The following is a 10203-nucleotide window of genomic DNA, read 5'->3' as shown; positions in this document are numbered from 1 at the left end:
GGCAAACATTAGTGTTTTAAATCTGATACTGGAAGCAGCAGGATGCAAGTGTAGGGAGCATTGCAGTATGGTGATGTGAATGCACTTGGGGAGTTTGAAAAACAGTCATGCCGCTGTGACGAGTTGCAGAAACACAAGATTTTAACATGAAAATGCATCTCCAGGGATGTACTGCAGCTCATTCTTTCTGGGATTTACTTTCAGCTGATGAGCTGCCATCCATGACAAGATGTCCGAGTATGATGTACCATTAAAACCGAACTATGTGGTATTGTAGTGTCTCTGGCCATGTAGTCTCACGGCAGTTCGTCTCATAGTCACGAAATTTAATCTATTGATTCGTGTTCATGGACACGAATTTCCCTCTTCTTCGTGTCACTCAGCACGACTTTCCATCTAATGTATTTCAATAGGAAATATCTTTCGTGCCCTCCACCACGTTTCTCTTTTTGCCTTCTGGGTACCACAGATTTTTATTTTTTTTTTTCTGATTTGTCATTTTTTTTATATTCAAGCACTATTACTCAACATTTAATCAGGAGATTTTATCCTTGTTTTTATTCCTTTATATTCTGTAAGCTAGTCGCTATTATAAACCATCGTCAGTGGTTCCTTGCAGTCAAATATACTATACATACATATATATATACAAATATACGAGACTGCGTTCATTAGAGACACACATTTATTACAGTATAGAAATGATAAAATATATTTTCTGCCTTATTCTCTGACAAAAATGGGGGAAAAGATTACATTTGGCATTTCTGTCAGCATTACCCATGATCCTCAGCTTCCGGAGCCAGGCCGCGGCCGCGGGTGAATTCTTCTTCTCATCGCGCTCAAACCGCTGCACAGGTAAGTCACGAGCTCATTACTAATGATCACGTTTTGTTTAAATGTTGTAATTGATGCCTTTCTTTGCCATTAAACTCACATGGTTTAAATGTTAGAGCAACAATTAAAACCCGACCAATGGTTTACTCCTTATCAGCGAAAAATAAAAATAATAATAATAATAATAATAATAATAATAATAATAATATTTTTAAAAAAAACTACTTGTGAAATTAGGCTTGCTAAACGGGGCTAGCTAACTTCAATATAAGCTAACTCTATTAATAGAAAGAAATCCAAGGCACTTCTTCCGATCCAAAAAGGTTAAAAAGCCTTTATTCACTTCTTGGCCATCATCACTATTAATAGAAACATAACTAAAACACTGCACACTGATGCATTTTGGCCTTCAGCCTTCCTCAGAGTGCGTATAATTAACAGGTGTAGATATAATTAGTCAGTGAAGTTGGGAGAAATCAAAAGAACCATTACAGGGGGACCTACAAAAATTAAAAATATGAAATAAACAACTAAATAAAAAATAATAACAATCATACTAGTAATGATTACTAGTAAAAGCTAAGTGTAGTTTAAGTTATATCAGCTGAAGGGTAACTTAGCATGGAGCATTGCATTATTGTGTGAGCTCTAGACGATGGCATTTTCTCTCCATCATCCTGGTTCACCCACAACTTCACTGTAATGTGTCAGTGATAACAATCTAACTTTGCCTAAAGTTACTGCACATAAAGTTTCCTTTAAATCTGGGATGAGGAACCCCAGAAGCATGTTACATGCCTTTTAACTGTCATACAGGAAATTGGAAAATCTTGAATTTTTATTAATTTACCTTAAGTATTTATAAGAAAATGGAAACCTCTCACTATTGGAGTACACTTTTTAAACCTTATTTTAACAGAACTACTCTACACTACATAATTAACATTTTCTGAAGAAGGTTCAGAGGTTTGATGAGAAGCGAGCGGAATGGGTGGTTGATCGTAAGAAGAACCACAACATTGCATCCATCAAGGATGAAGCAACTGTCATCATACAATTTTTTTTACGTGACATTAAACTGTCTGGATAAATTCAGTGGTACCATTTGTGATTAAGTGATCATGCCAGTGCAAGGTCGGAAAGGCATTATTATTATTATTATTTTATATCTTTTATATCAGAACAAATTTAAAAGTACAATTTAACTATCAGCTTTGAAGGCAGATGTAAATGTGATTTTGCAAGCATGTCATTTAATGTTCTGTTTTTATTTCAGTGGTAATACCCTTAAATAATCACATCTTAGCCTTAACACATCAGAGTCCTAAATTATCTACCACAACAAAATTGGAGCACACAGCAAATATAAGTGATAGTTGGGAATTCTGAATTCATAAAAAAAACAGAGGCATGCATAATGACAGAATCACAAGTGCAATATAATAATCAAACTTTCTTATCAAGGGGATGAGAAATAACAAATGGACTGCATTCATTCTACTACATTCATACTGTACTATTTAAAGCTCTTTACAATGTGCACTGTAAATGTATGTGGAGCATTCACCCATTTGGCCATATAATCACAAAGGTTCTTATTTTGAATAAATCTGTAGATTGTCACTGTCTAATTGTGCAGTGGTTACACAGTCTTGCCAGTGTAGGTGCTTAACCTGAGCTACTAATGTTGCAAAAAGTTCTATGATACCCTCATGGTTTCAGATTCATCTTTTTTGCTTTTTTTTTTACTGTATATAGAAGAGCTGTTTTTTGCTTCTACTGTATGAGCCTTTCTTGGTTGCACGTACTTGGTTATACAAAAGCTAAACTCACCATAAAGTAAAAAATCCTGAATTGCATTAACCTGTATGCATTCATCAATAATGTTATATATTCTCAATGCTTAGTTTTTTTTTGTTTTTTTGGCTGTTGTTTTTCTATTACTTTAAACAGCAAATACACAATGTTGTCATTGCAGCTTGAGAAACTCCATGCCATTGGATACAAGCCAGTTCTACTTCTTGGCAAGGAGACCAAAAAGAGAGAAAACAACTGTGAAATATTAACCCCTCGCTGCACACTCTCCACCTATGCCCAGGACTACCTTCAGAAGATAGGTTCATTTTATGAATACCTTTTGTGAAGGTAAGATGCATGCACTATAAGTCACAGTTCACAACTTGTGTTGAGTATGCAAAAGATTTTTACCACTGTTTAGGCTTAAATCTTAAAGGGATGGCCCCCCTCTAAAACATAAATTCAGTCATCAACTCCTAATCTCCTTGACAGTAGAAACTTGGGAGAGGTTTCCATTTTTATATAACCAACACAGAGTTTGTTAGCACAATACTGGGTCCTTTCATACAATTAAAGTTTTTAAAGATTAATTTATCCTTAGACAATGCCAAACAGCTCTCCCTCAAACCATTTTGTAAGATTTGGCAAACTAGCCTACAACTTGTAAGACAACTGTCTCCAAAAACTTTTCTACCTGTCCACTGCCACAGCTTTTCTCTGTATAGTACTGTGAAGTTTGAAAGCAATTGCACAAAATTTGGGGATGAGCAACTATGACTGTTTATTTTCTTTTTTTTTATTTTCGTATTTATCAGTCGTTTAGTTTTAGGGTGAACCATCCCTTAAACAATTGTCTTATTCACTCCCCAAAAGTGAGCAAGCTTTTGGGAATGATGGGAAGAGCACAACACATGTATGTCAAATTCTAGCTTACCACATTTGCAGTTTGGCACCCACAAACCCACAAAATTGAACTGTACGTTTCAAACCGATTAACACTTTAAACATAGAGGTTAACCATGAGTTTGAACTGCAGCTGTTTTAAGTAAGCAAAACATAACACTTATTTAACTTGCACAGGTTGGAACCAGGATTCCAGTGGCAATGATGACAACTTGCGGGTAAGCCTAATCAAGTAATTCCTCAAGCCCCGCTTCAACCTATTCCTGTTATAGAAGAGCCTTTCGAAAGACTCATCCCCTTGCCTAAAGCCAAGTCCGGTCACCAATACATTCTCACAATAACGTGTACAGCTACGCGCTATGCGGAAGCCATTCCCCTGCGTTCTATCACAACCAAAGCAGTGGTTAAGGAGTTGGTTAAGTTCTGTTCTATGTTCGGGTTACCAAAAGTAATTCAAACAGATCGGGGAACGAACTTTACCTCGCACTTGTTCGAACACTTGGTGAAAGAACTGCATGTGGAACATGAAATGTCAAGCGCGTACCACCCAGAGTCGCAAGGTGCACTCAAGCGCTTCCATCAGACGTTCAAGTCAATGCTGCGCACTTATTGCGTCGAGACCGGTAAAGATTGGGTGGATGGATTACCCCTCTTAATGTTGGCTATAAGAAGCACCGTACAAGAGTTGTTAGGGTTCAGTCCCGCCGAACTTGTGTTCGGGCATACAGTTCGGGGACCCTTGAAGTAAATCAGTGAACAGTTCCTTTCTAGAGATTCTCCCCATGTGCCAGTTTTGGAGTATGTGAGTACGTTCCGTGAGCATCTCCATAAAGCTTGGGAGGTCGCTAAGCAGCATCTTTCTGACTCTCAAACCAAGATGAAAACTAGATATGACAAAAAGAGTGTTGTTCGTAGTTTTCAACCTGGGGATTCCGTGCTTGTCTTGTTGCCTGTGCCCAGTTCTCCTGTGCATGCTCGATTTGCTGGCCCATATAAAATAGGAAAGAAACTGAGTGATACTAATTACACTGTTCTGACTCCCGATCGACGGCGCAAAAGCAGAGTCTGCCATGGAAATATGCTGAAAGCGTATGTTGTCAGAAATGGATCTGGCGTTAACCCTGTAACTAACAGTGTGTCTGTGGTGAATGCTGTTGATCTGCCTACTGGTTTATTTGGCAAAGATGTTCAAACCTCTTGTGGGAGACTTTCAAACTCTGCAATTCTGGCCACACTGCCAACTTACCTCTCATATCTGTCGGAGAAACGCCGCAATGATATCATCGAATTGATTGCGTCAACCGAGTGGGCTCTTCACGCTATGTAACCAAGCTCGACCTTCTTAAAGGTTACTGGCAGGTGCCGTTAACACCGCGCGCTTCCATGATCTCCGCTTTTGTCACGCCTGATGCGTTCATGCAATATACAGTGATGGCCTTCGGAATGCGAAACGCACCTGCCACATTTCAACGATTGATGCAGACTGTGCTGTCTGAGATACAGAATTGTGAAGTCTATCTCGATGACATAGTGGTTTATTCCATGTCGTGGGAGAACCACTTATGCACCCTCAATTCAGTCTTGAAGCGTTTGGCTGAGGCATCTTTAACGCTTAACCTCAGTAAGTGTGAATTCGCCAAGGCCGTGGTCACTTACCTCAGGAAACTAGTTGGGCAAGGCCAGGTCAAACCTGTGAGTGCAAAAGTTGAGGCTATTGCCGAGTTTCCTTCACCTACTAATAAACGTGAATTACGACGTTTTTTGGGGATGGCCGGATATTATAGGGGGTTCTGTAGTAACTTTGCCACAGTGGTTGCACCCCTTACCGATCTCCTTAGCACCGATCGGAAATTCATGTGGGATGAAAAGTGTGAGTCTGCCTTTTGCTCTGCTAAGGATTTGCTGTGCAATGCTCCAATCTTGTCCGCCCCAAATTTCACTTAGCCCTTCACTCTGCAGGTTGACGCAAGTGCTCGTGGCGCCGGTGCGGTGCTGATGCAAGCTGATGATGCTGGCATTGAACATCCTGTCAGTTATTTCTCCAAAAAGTTTACCAAATGCCAGCAAAACTATAGTGTCATAGAAAAAGAAGCATTGGCGTTACTTCTAGCCCTCCAGCACTTCGAAGTGTACCTAAGCTCTGGTAATCGAATTGTAGTGTACACAGATCATAACCCTTTAACATTTCTGTCTCGTATGTCAAACTCCAACCAACGTTTAATGAGATGGGCCCTGATTTTACAGGAGTTTGATTTGGACATACGTTATAAGAAAGGTGCAGAAAACATTGTAGCTGACGCACTGTCCAGGGCTTACGCTAGTGATAACTGAATTACATCTGTTATGGTGAATTGAATATTGTAATCTGATTAATTACAAATCGGGTTTTGTAACTAAGGGTGGGGGTGTTACGTCCCTGGACGTAAGTTATTCTTTTATTTTTATTTTATTTGCATTTGCATGTGTCTTATATGTTGTACTGCATGCTACCGATTGTGCGCAGTCTCTCTCTCTCTCTCTCTCTCCCTCCCTCCCTCTCCCTCTCCCTCTCTCTCTCCCTCTCGCTCTCTCAGGCAGAATCACCACCACCTGTAGCTCTTTGTGAGAGCGTGCCTGAGACTGAGGGTGGAGTATATTGTGCAGTCCAGCGTGTGCTGCAGAGAGAGACACACTTCTCCCCTGCTCCAGACTGAATTTAGTAGTTTCAGGATTATAGTTGCTAACCTGAGTTTGAGTTGTGAATTAGCAGTGGCTAATAGTGCTACAGTTGTGAACTGTGTCTGGAGGTAGTGCTTGTTCTTGTTCTGCTTAGTTAAGATAAGTACAAGATCATGTTCTTTTGAATTCTGTTGTTTGTATATGCTGAGAGTGAAAAGGGACGCTGTAGGGAGAGAGTGTCTTTTTCTTTAAATACTACTTTCATCCCTGTTTTTGGTTCAGTTAGGGAGTTGAGGGAAGTTTTATGTTGTTTATTTCTCTTTTCTTTTGGGTGTTTGAGGTAAGTTAGTGCTGCTCCCTAACCTAGTTAGAGAACTACTTCTGTTTGTTATTTTAGGCCTTGCTCTCTCCTGAGCCATTGCTCCCTATCTCCCTTATGTTAACCTTACTGTTTTTTTTTTTTTGTAAATAAATCTCCACTTTTGTATACGTCTGACTTGGTGTTATCTTCACTCTGGGGCAGAGGACTGAAGTGTGTTCTTGCCGTTTCCTTTTAATTTTATGCTTTTTCATTTGCTACCTCCCCTCACAATCCCCTAGACAGGAGGGGAACGTAACACTGTATTTCCAGGATGTTGAAAAGACATTACAAAGTGCATTTTGTCCCTTTTTTAATGTTTTTTTTCCTGTGTATATATGACTCAGCTGTAATCTTCTATCCCGCAGAGGGACCAAGGCATATGCCTAAGAGGAAAAAAGCCACAAAAGAGTAAGTGCATGTAAATGCAATGATTGATGCTTCTATCATTGTGTTGACATTACTATGTTTACCCCTGGTTATTTCCTATAGTTCCATTGTTTATTTTTTGTAACTACTACAGATAATTAGTCCTAACAGACAACGTATAAAATCCAGCTGCCTTAATGTGTCAAATTTGACCAAAATGTATTGCCAAGCAGTAGAGAAAGCAGCAGTGTAGTATTCTCAGTTGTGTGCTGTGGCTCAGCAGTAGTATGGTTATTCAAGCAAGCATACCACATGGGAACTGAGAGTAGTTCAGTTCCATGGTACAAGTTAAACCTGTTTCAACCTGTAATTAGTGATAAACATCACTTGTCATCCTTGCAGGTCTGGTCACTACTGAAGTCTTTATAGTTGTGTGTATTTTATTCCTATTTTAAGAAATATGTGAAACATGTTTTTGATGTTCACAGATTGCTCCTACCACACTTGCCTAGAGGCTTTCCCCATCAAGAGTGTAGTAAGAGAAAGAGTGAGAAAGGTTAGACAGTCATAAAAGAAATGCATAGTGTAGGCAGTATGCAAAGTGTAATATATGATTTAGAAACTCGCTTGTGTGTTGGCAATACATACAATACATACCATAACTCTTAGGTAGATACTTTTTTATGTGTTTAGTCTTTTTGAATTACAGATTAGGAAGGAGCTTGTACTGAAAAAATCATGGTCACATGCTGTAAATACCAACAATGACCCATTGTATATTGTATCAGTGAAACTCAATGCCTATAACCAAACATAATAGCCTTATGCTAAGAATGGAGTGTGTGTGTGTGTGTGTGTGTGTGTGTGTGTGTGTGTGTACAGGTTTATATATCCTGGTGGGGACTTAAACCTGAATACACACAGACTCATGGGGACTCGTGTCACGGTGGGGACCTAAATTGAGGTCCCCATGGGTACAAAAGCTTATAAATCATACAGAATGAGTTTTTTTGAGAAAGTAAACATGCTGAAAGTTTACTGTGAGGGTAGATTTAGGTGTAGGGTTGGTGTAGGGCGATAGAAAATACAGTTTGTACAGTATAAAAACCATTACGCCTACAGTATGGAGAGTCCCTACAAGGATAGCTAAGCAGACGTGTGTGTGTGTGTGTGTGTTCTAATCTATTCTTTTTTTAATTTTTTATTTTCTTGATAGGGCAAAGCAGAATTATTGGTTGACTGGGAGCCCTGTCCAATATGGTATGTATTCTTCTGTTTTTCTGCTTTATCAATTAATGCAGGCATTATTAATTTACTTTATCTTTGTTAATCTTTTTTATTTGTTTTTGTTTTTGCTCCAATAATTTCTTATTAATCTGTTTTGTTTCGCAAATGGTGGTGGTCCTTCATAGATGAAAAATGCAACTGTTATGCTTATAAAAGACATGTTCTGTAATGATGTGTGCTTCACACTTGTTAAAATGTTTGTTTATTGGAAACAACCAGCAAATAAAAAAAAAAAAAATTCCTTTCTGTTTTTAGTGGCAAGGATTGGGCCCATTCCTGGCAGCCAAAGGATTCTCTTCAAATTAATGAGAAGAAATAAAATGTAGAATTTGAACTACATTTTGGTTTCTGCCTGTTTATTACATTGTTTCTGCGCTGCTTTTGAAGTCATGTCTCATCTTTCTGTAGTGGTGAAAAGGTGAAAATCCCCAATAAATGTGACACATGGAGTTTAGTCTCAAGTAGAAATTTACTTAATCCAACTCAATTTCCTTTTCAGATGTTATTTGGAAACATGTTTTATATTTCATGATTATACATTGCACTATGTTATTTTATTACAGTTGACATATAACTTGATTTCATGTTCTGTTGTCTGTGCTTTTCAAGTTAACTTAACCTCACAGACCACTGTTAAGACGCAAAATCTGTTTAAAGCTGTTCCTCTCTCTGCTGCTGACAGTTGTCATTTCAGACAAATTGATCCGACAAAAATCTTCAGATCTTCCACCCTATTCACCTCCAGTCCTCATCATATTCAGCTCACAGGAGTCCTTCCACTGTGCTCATCAGGAGCTGAGCTCCACATTCATCCAGATCTCAGCATTGCTATTTGCTCCTTCACCACCACCAGTGTCTAGACTCCATGGGGGGATATTCCATTTCATATCATGCATCTCTCTTCTACTTTTCAAATAGTGACATCTCCATGTGGTCTAATTGCCAAAGACTAAATAGTTTCAACTTATGCACCTTGTCAAATTTGTTTGATCGCTCTTTAAGCCTGCAGTCAATAATTAAGCAATAAAAAAGCATTTGGTGTTTTTTCACTTGTATTTTTGAGAAAGACTACAAATACACTATGATAAACACTTGCAAAAGATTATCACTTTTCCTTACATATTAATTTTTAAAAAAATGACAGTGATAGGGTTGAGGAAAAAAGGCAAAAGAAACAACCTACACTGAGCATATTTATGTGAGGAATTTGTTTAAATTTACATCACATTGATTTACTAGTTGTTTTAAGTGGATTATTTTGAAATGACAATTTGGGGTAGCATATAAATTAATTATAAAAATACTTATCTGGATCACCATGGTTATAGCTACTAGAATTGATTGAACAGTTTTTGTCACTAAAAGACAACTATTGGTTTATTGTGAAGGTCTGGGGAGTAGGCTACACACATTTTGGAAGTCTTCATTATTGGGGTATTGTTTGGCCTACTTATTGCTCCTAATACTTGCATATTTATAAGCACAGAGGCAGTTTATTACATTCCTGACTAAACAAACATATTCAGGCCATAATTACAAAAAAAAGATCGCGTAACTCGAAATCATTTCTGCAGTAACGACCCCAGACGAACAGATATCCTGAAGATTTTTTCATAATAAAAATTGACGATCATCTTAATAATATGTTTCGGCTGTAGGAGATTGTTGATATATTTAGTAAAGATACATTTTTATAACTCCATTCCTACTCTGGAAACCAGAAGAACTACAAATATGGTGGCTGATTTGTACACTTCGTAAGAAGTTCTATCGCACATCTCTACTGGGAATTGTAGTTTATACAATATGAATACATTGGAGACGGCCCTGACTTGGTTGTTCTACAATAACGGTTAAATATCCCTGATGAACTGACATCCTCACGATTTTTTTCATCTTGATCATCAAAATGCAGTATAATATGCAGTACAGTATGTTTCAGCTGTAGGAGATTGTCGACATATATAGTAAAGATACATTTTTATAACCCTAAA

The 10203-nt window shown here is 38.2% G+C and overlaps 1 long non-coding RNA gene across 1 annotated transcript; it reads left to right on the top strand.

The window, feature by feature from the left end:
* Window positions 1-742: 742 nt before the first annotated feature.
* LOC128318311 (uncharacterized) lies at window positions 743-9270 on the top strand. Its single transcript, XR_008301766.1, has 6 exons — window positions 743-858; window positions 2816-2982; window positions 3715-3755; window positions 6922-6964; window positions 8139-8182; window positions 8465-9270. It is a non-coding gene; the product is annotated as an uncharacterized LOC128318311 (long non-coding RNA).
* Window positions 9271-10203: the final 933 nt, after the last annotated feature.

Source organism: Pangasianodon hypophthalmus, chromosome 5, assembly GCF_027358585.1.
Source record: "Pangasianodon hypophthalmus isolate fPanHyp1 chromosome 5, fPanHyp1.pri, whole genome shotgun sequence".
Classification (NCBI taxonomy): Eukaryota; Metazoa; Chordata; class Actinopteri; order Siluriformes; family Pangasiidae; genus Pangasianodon; species Pangasianodon hypophthalmus.
The sequence above is the reverse complement of the archived record's forward strand: the minus strand, read 5'-3'. Positions and strand labels throughout refer to the sequence as shown.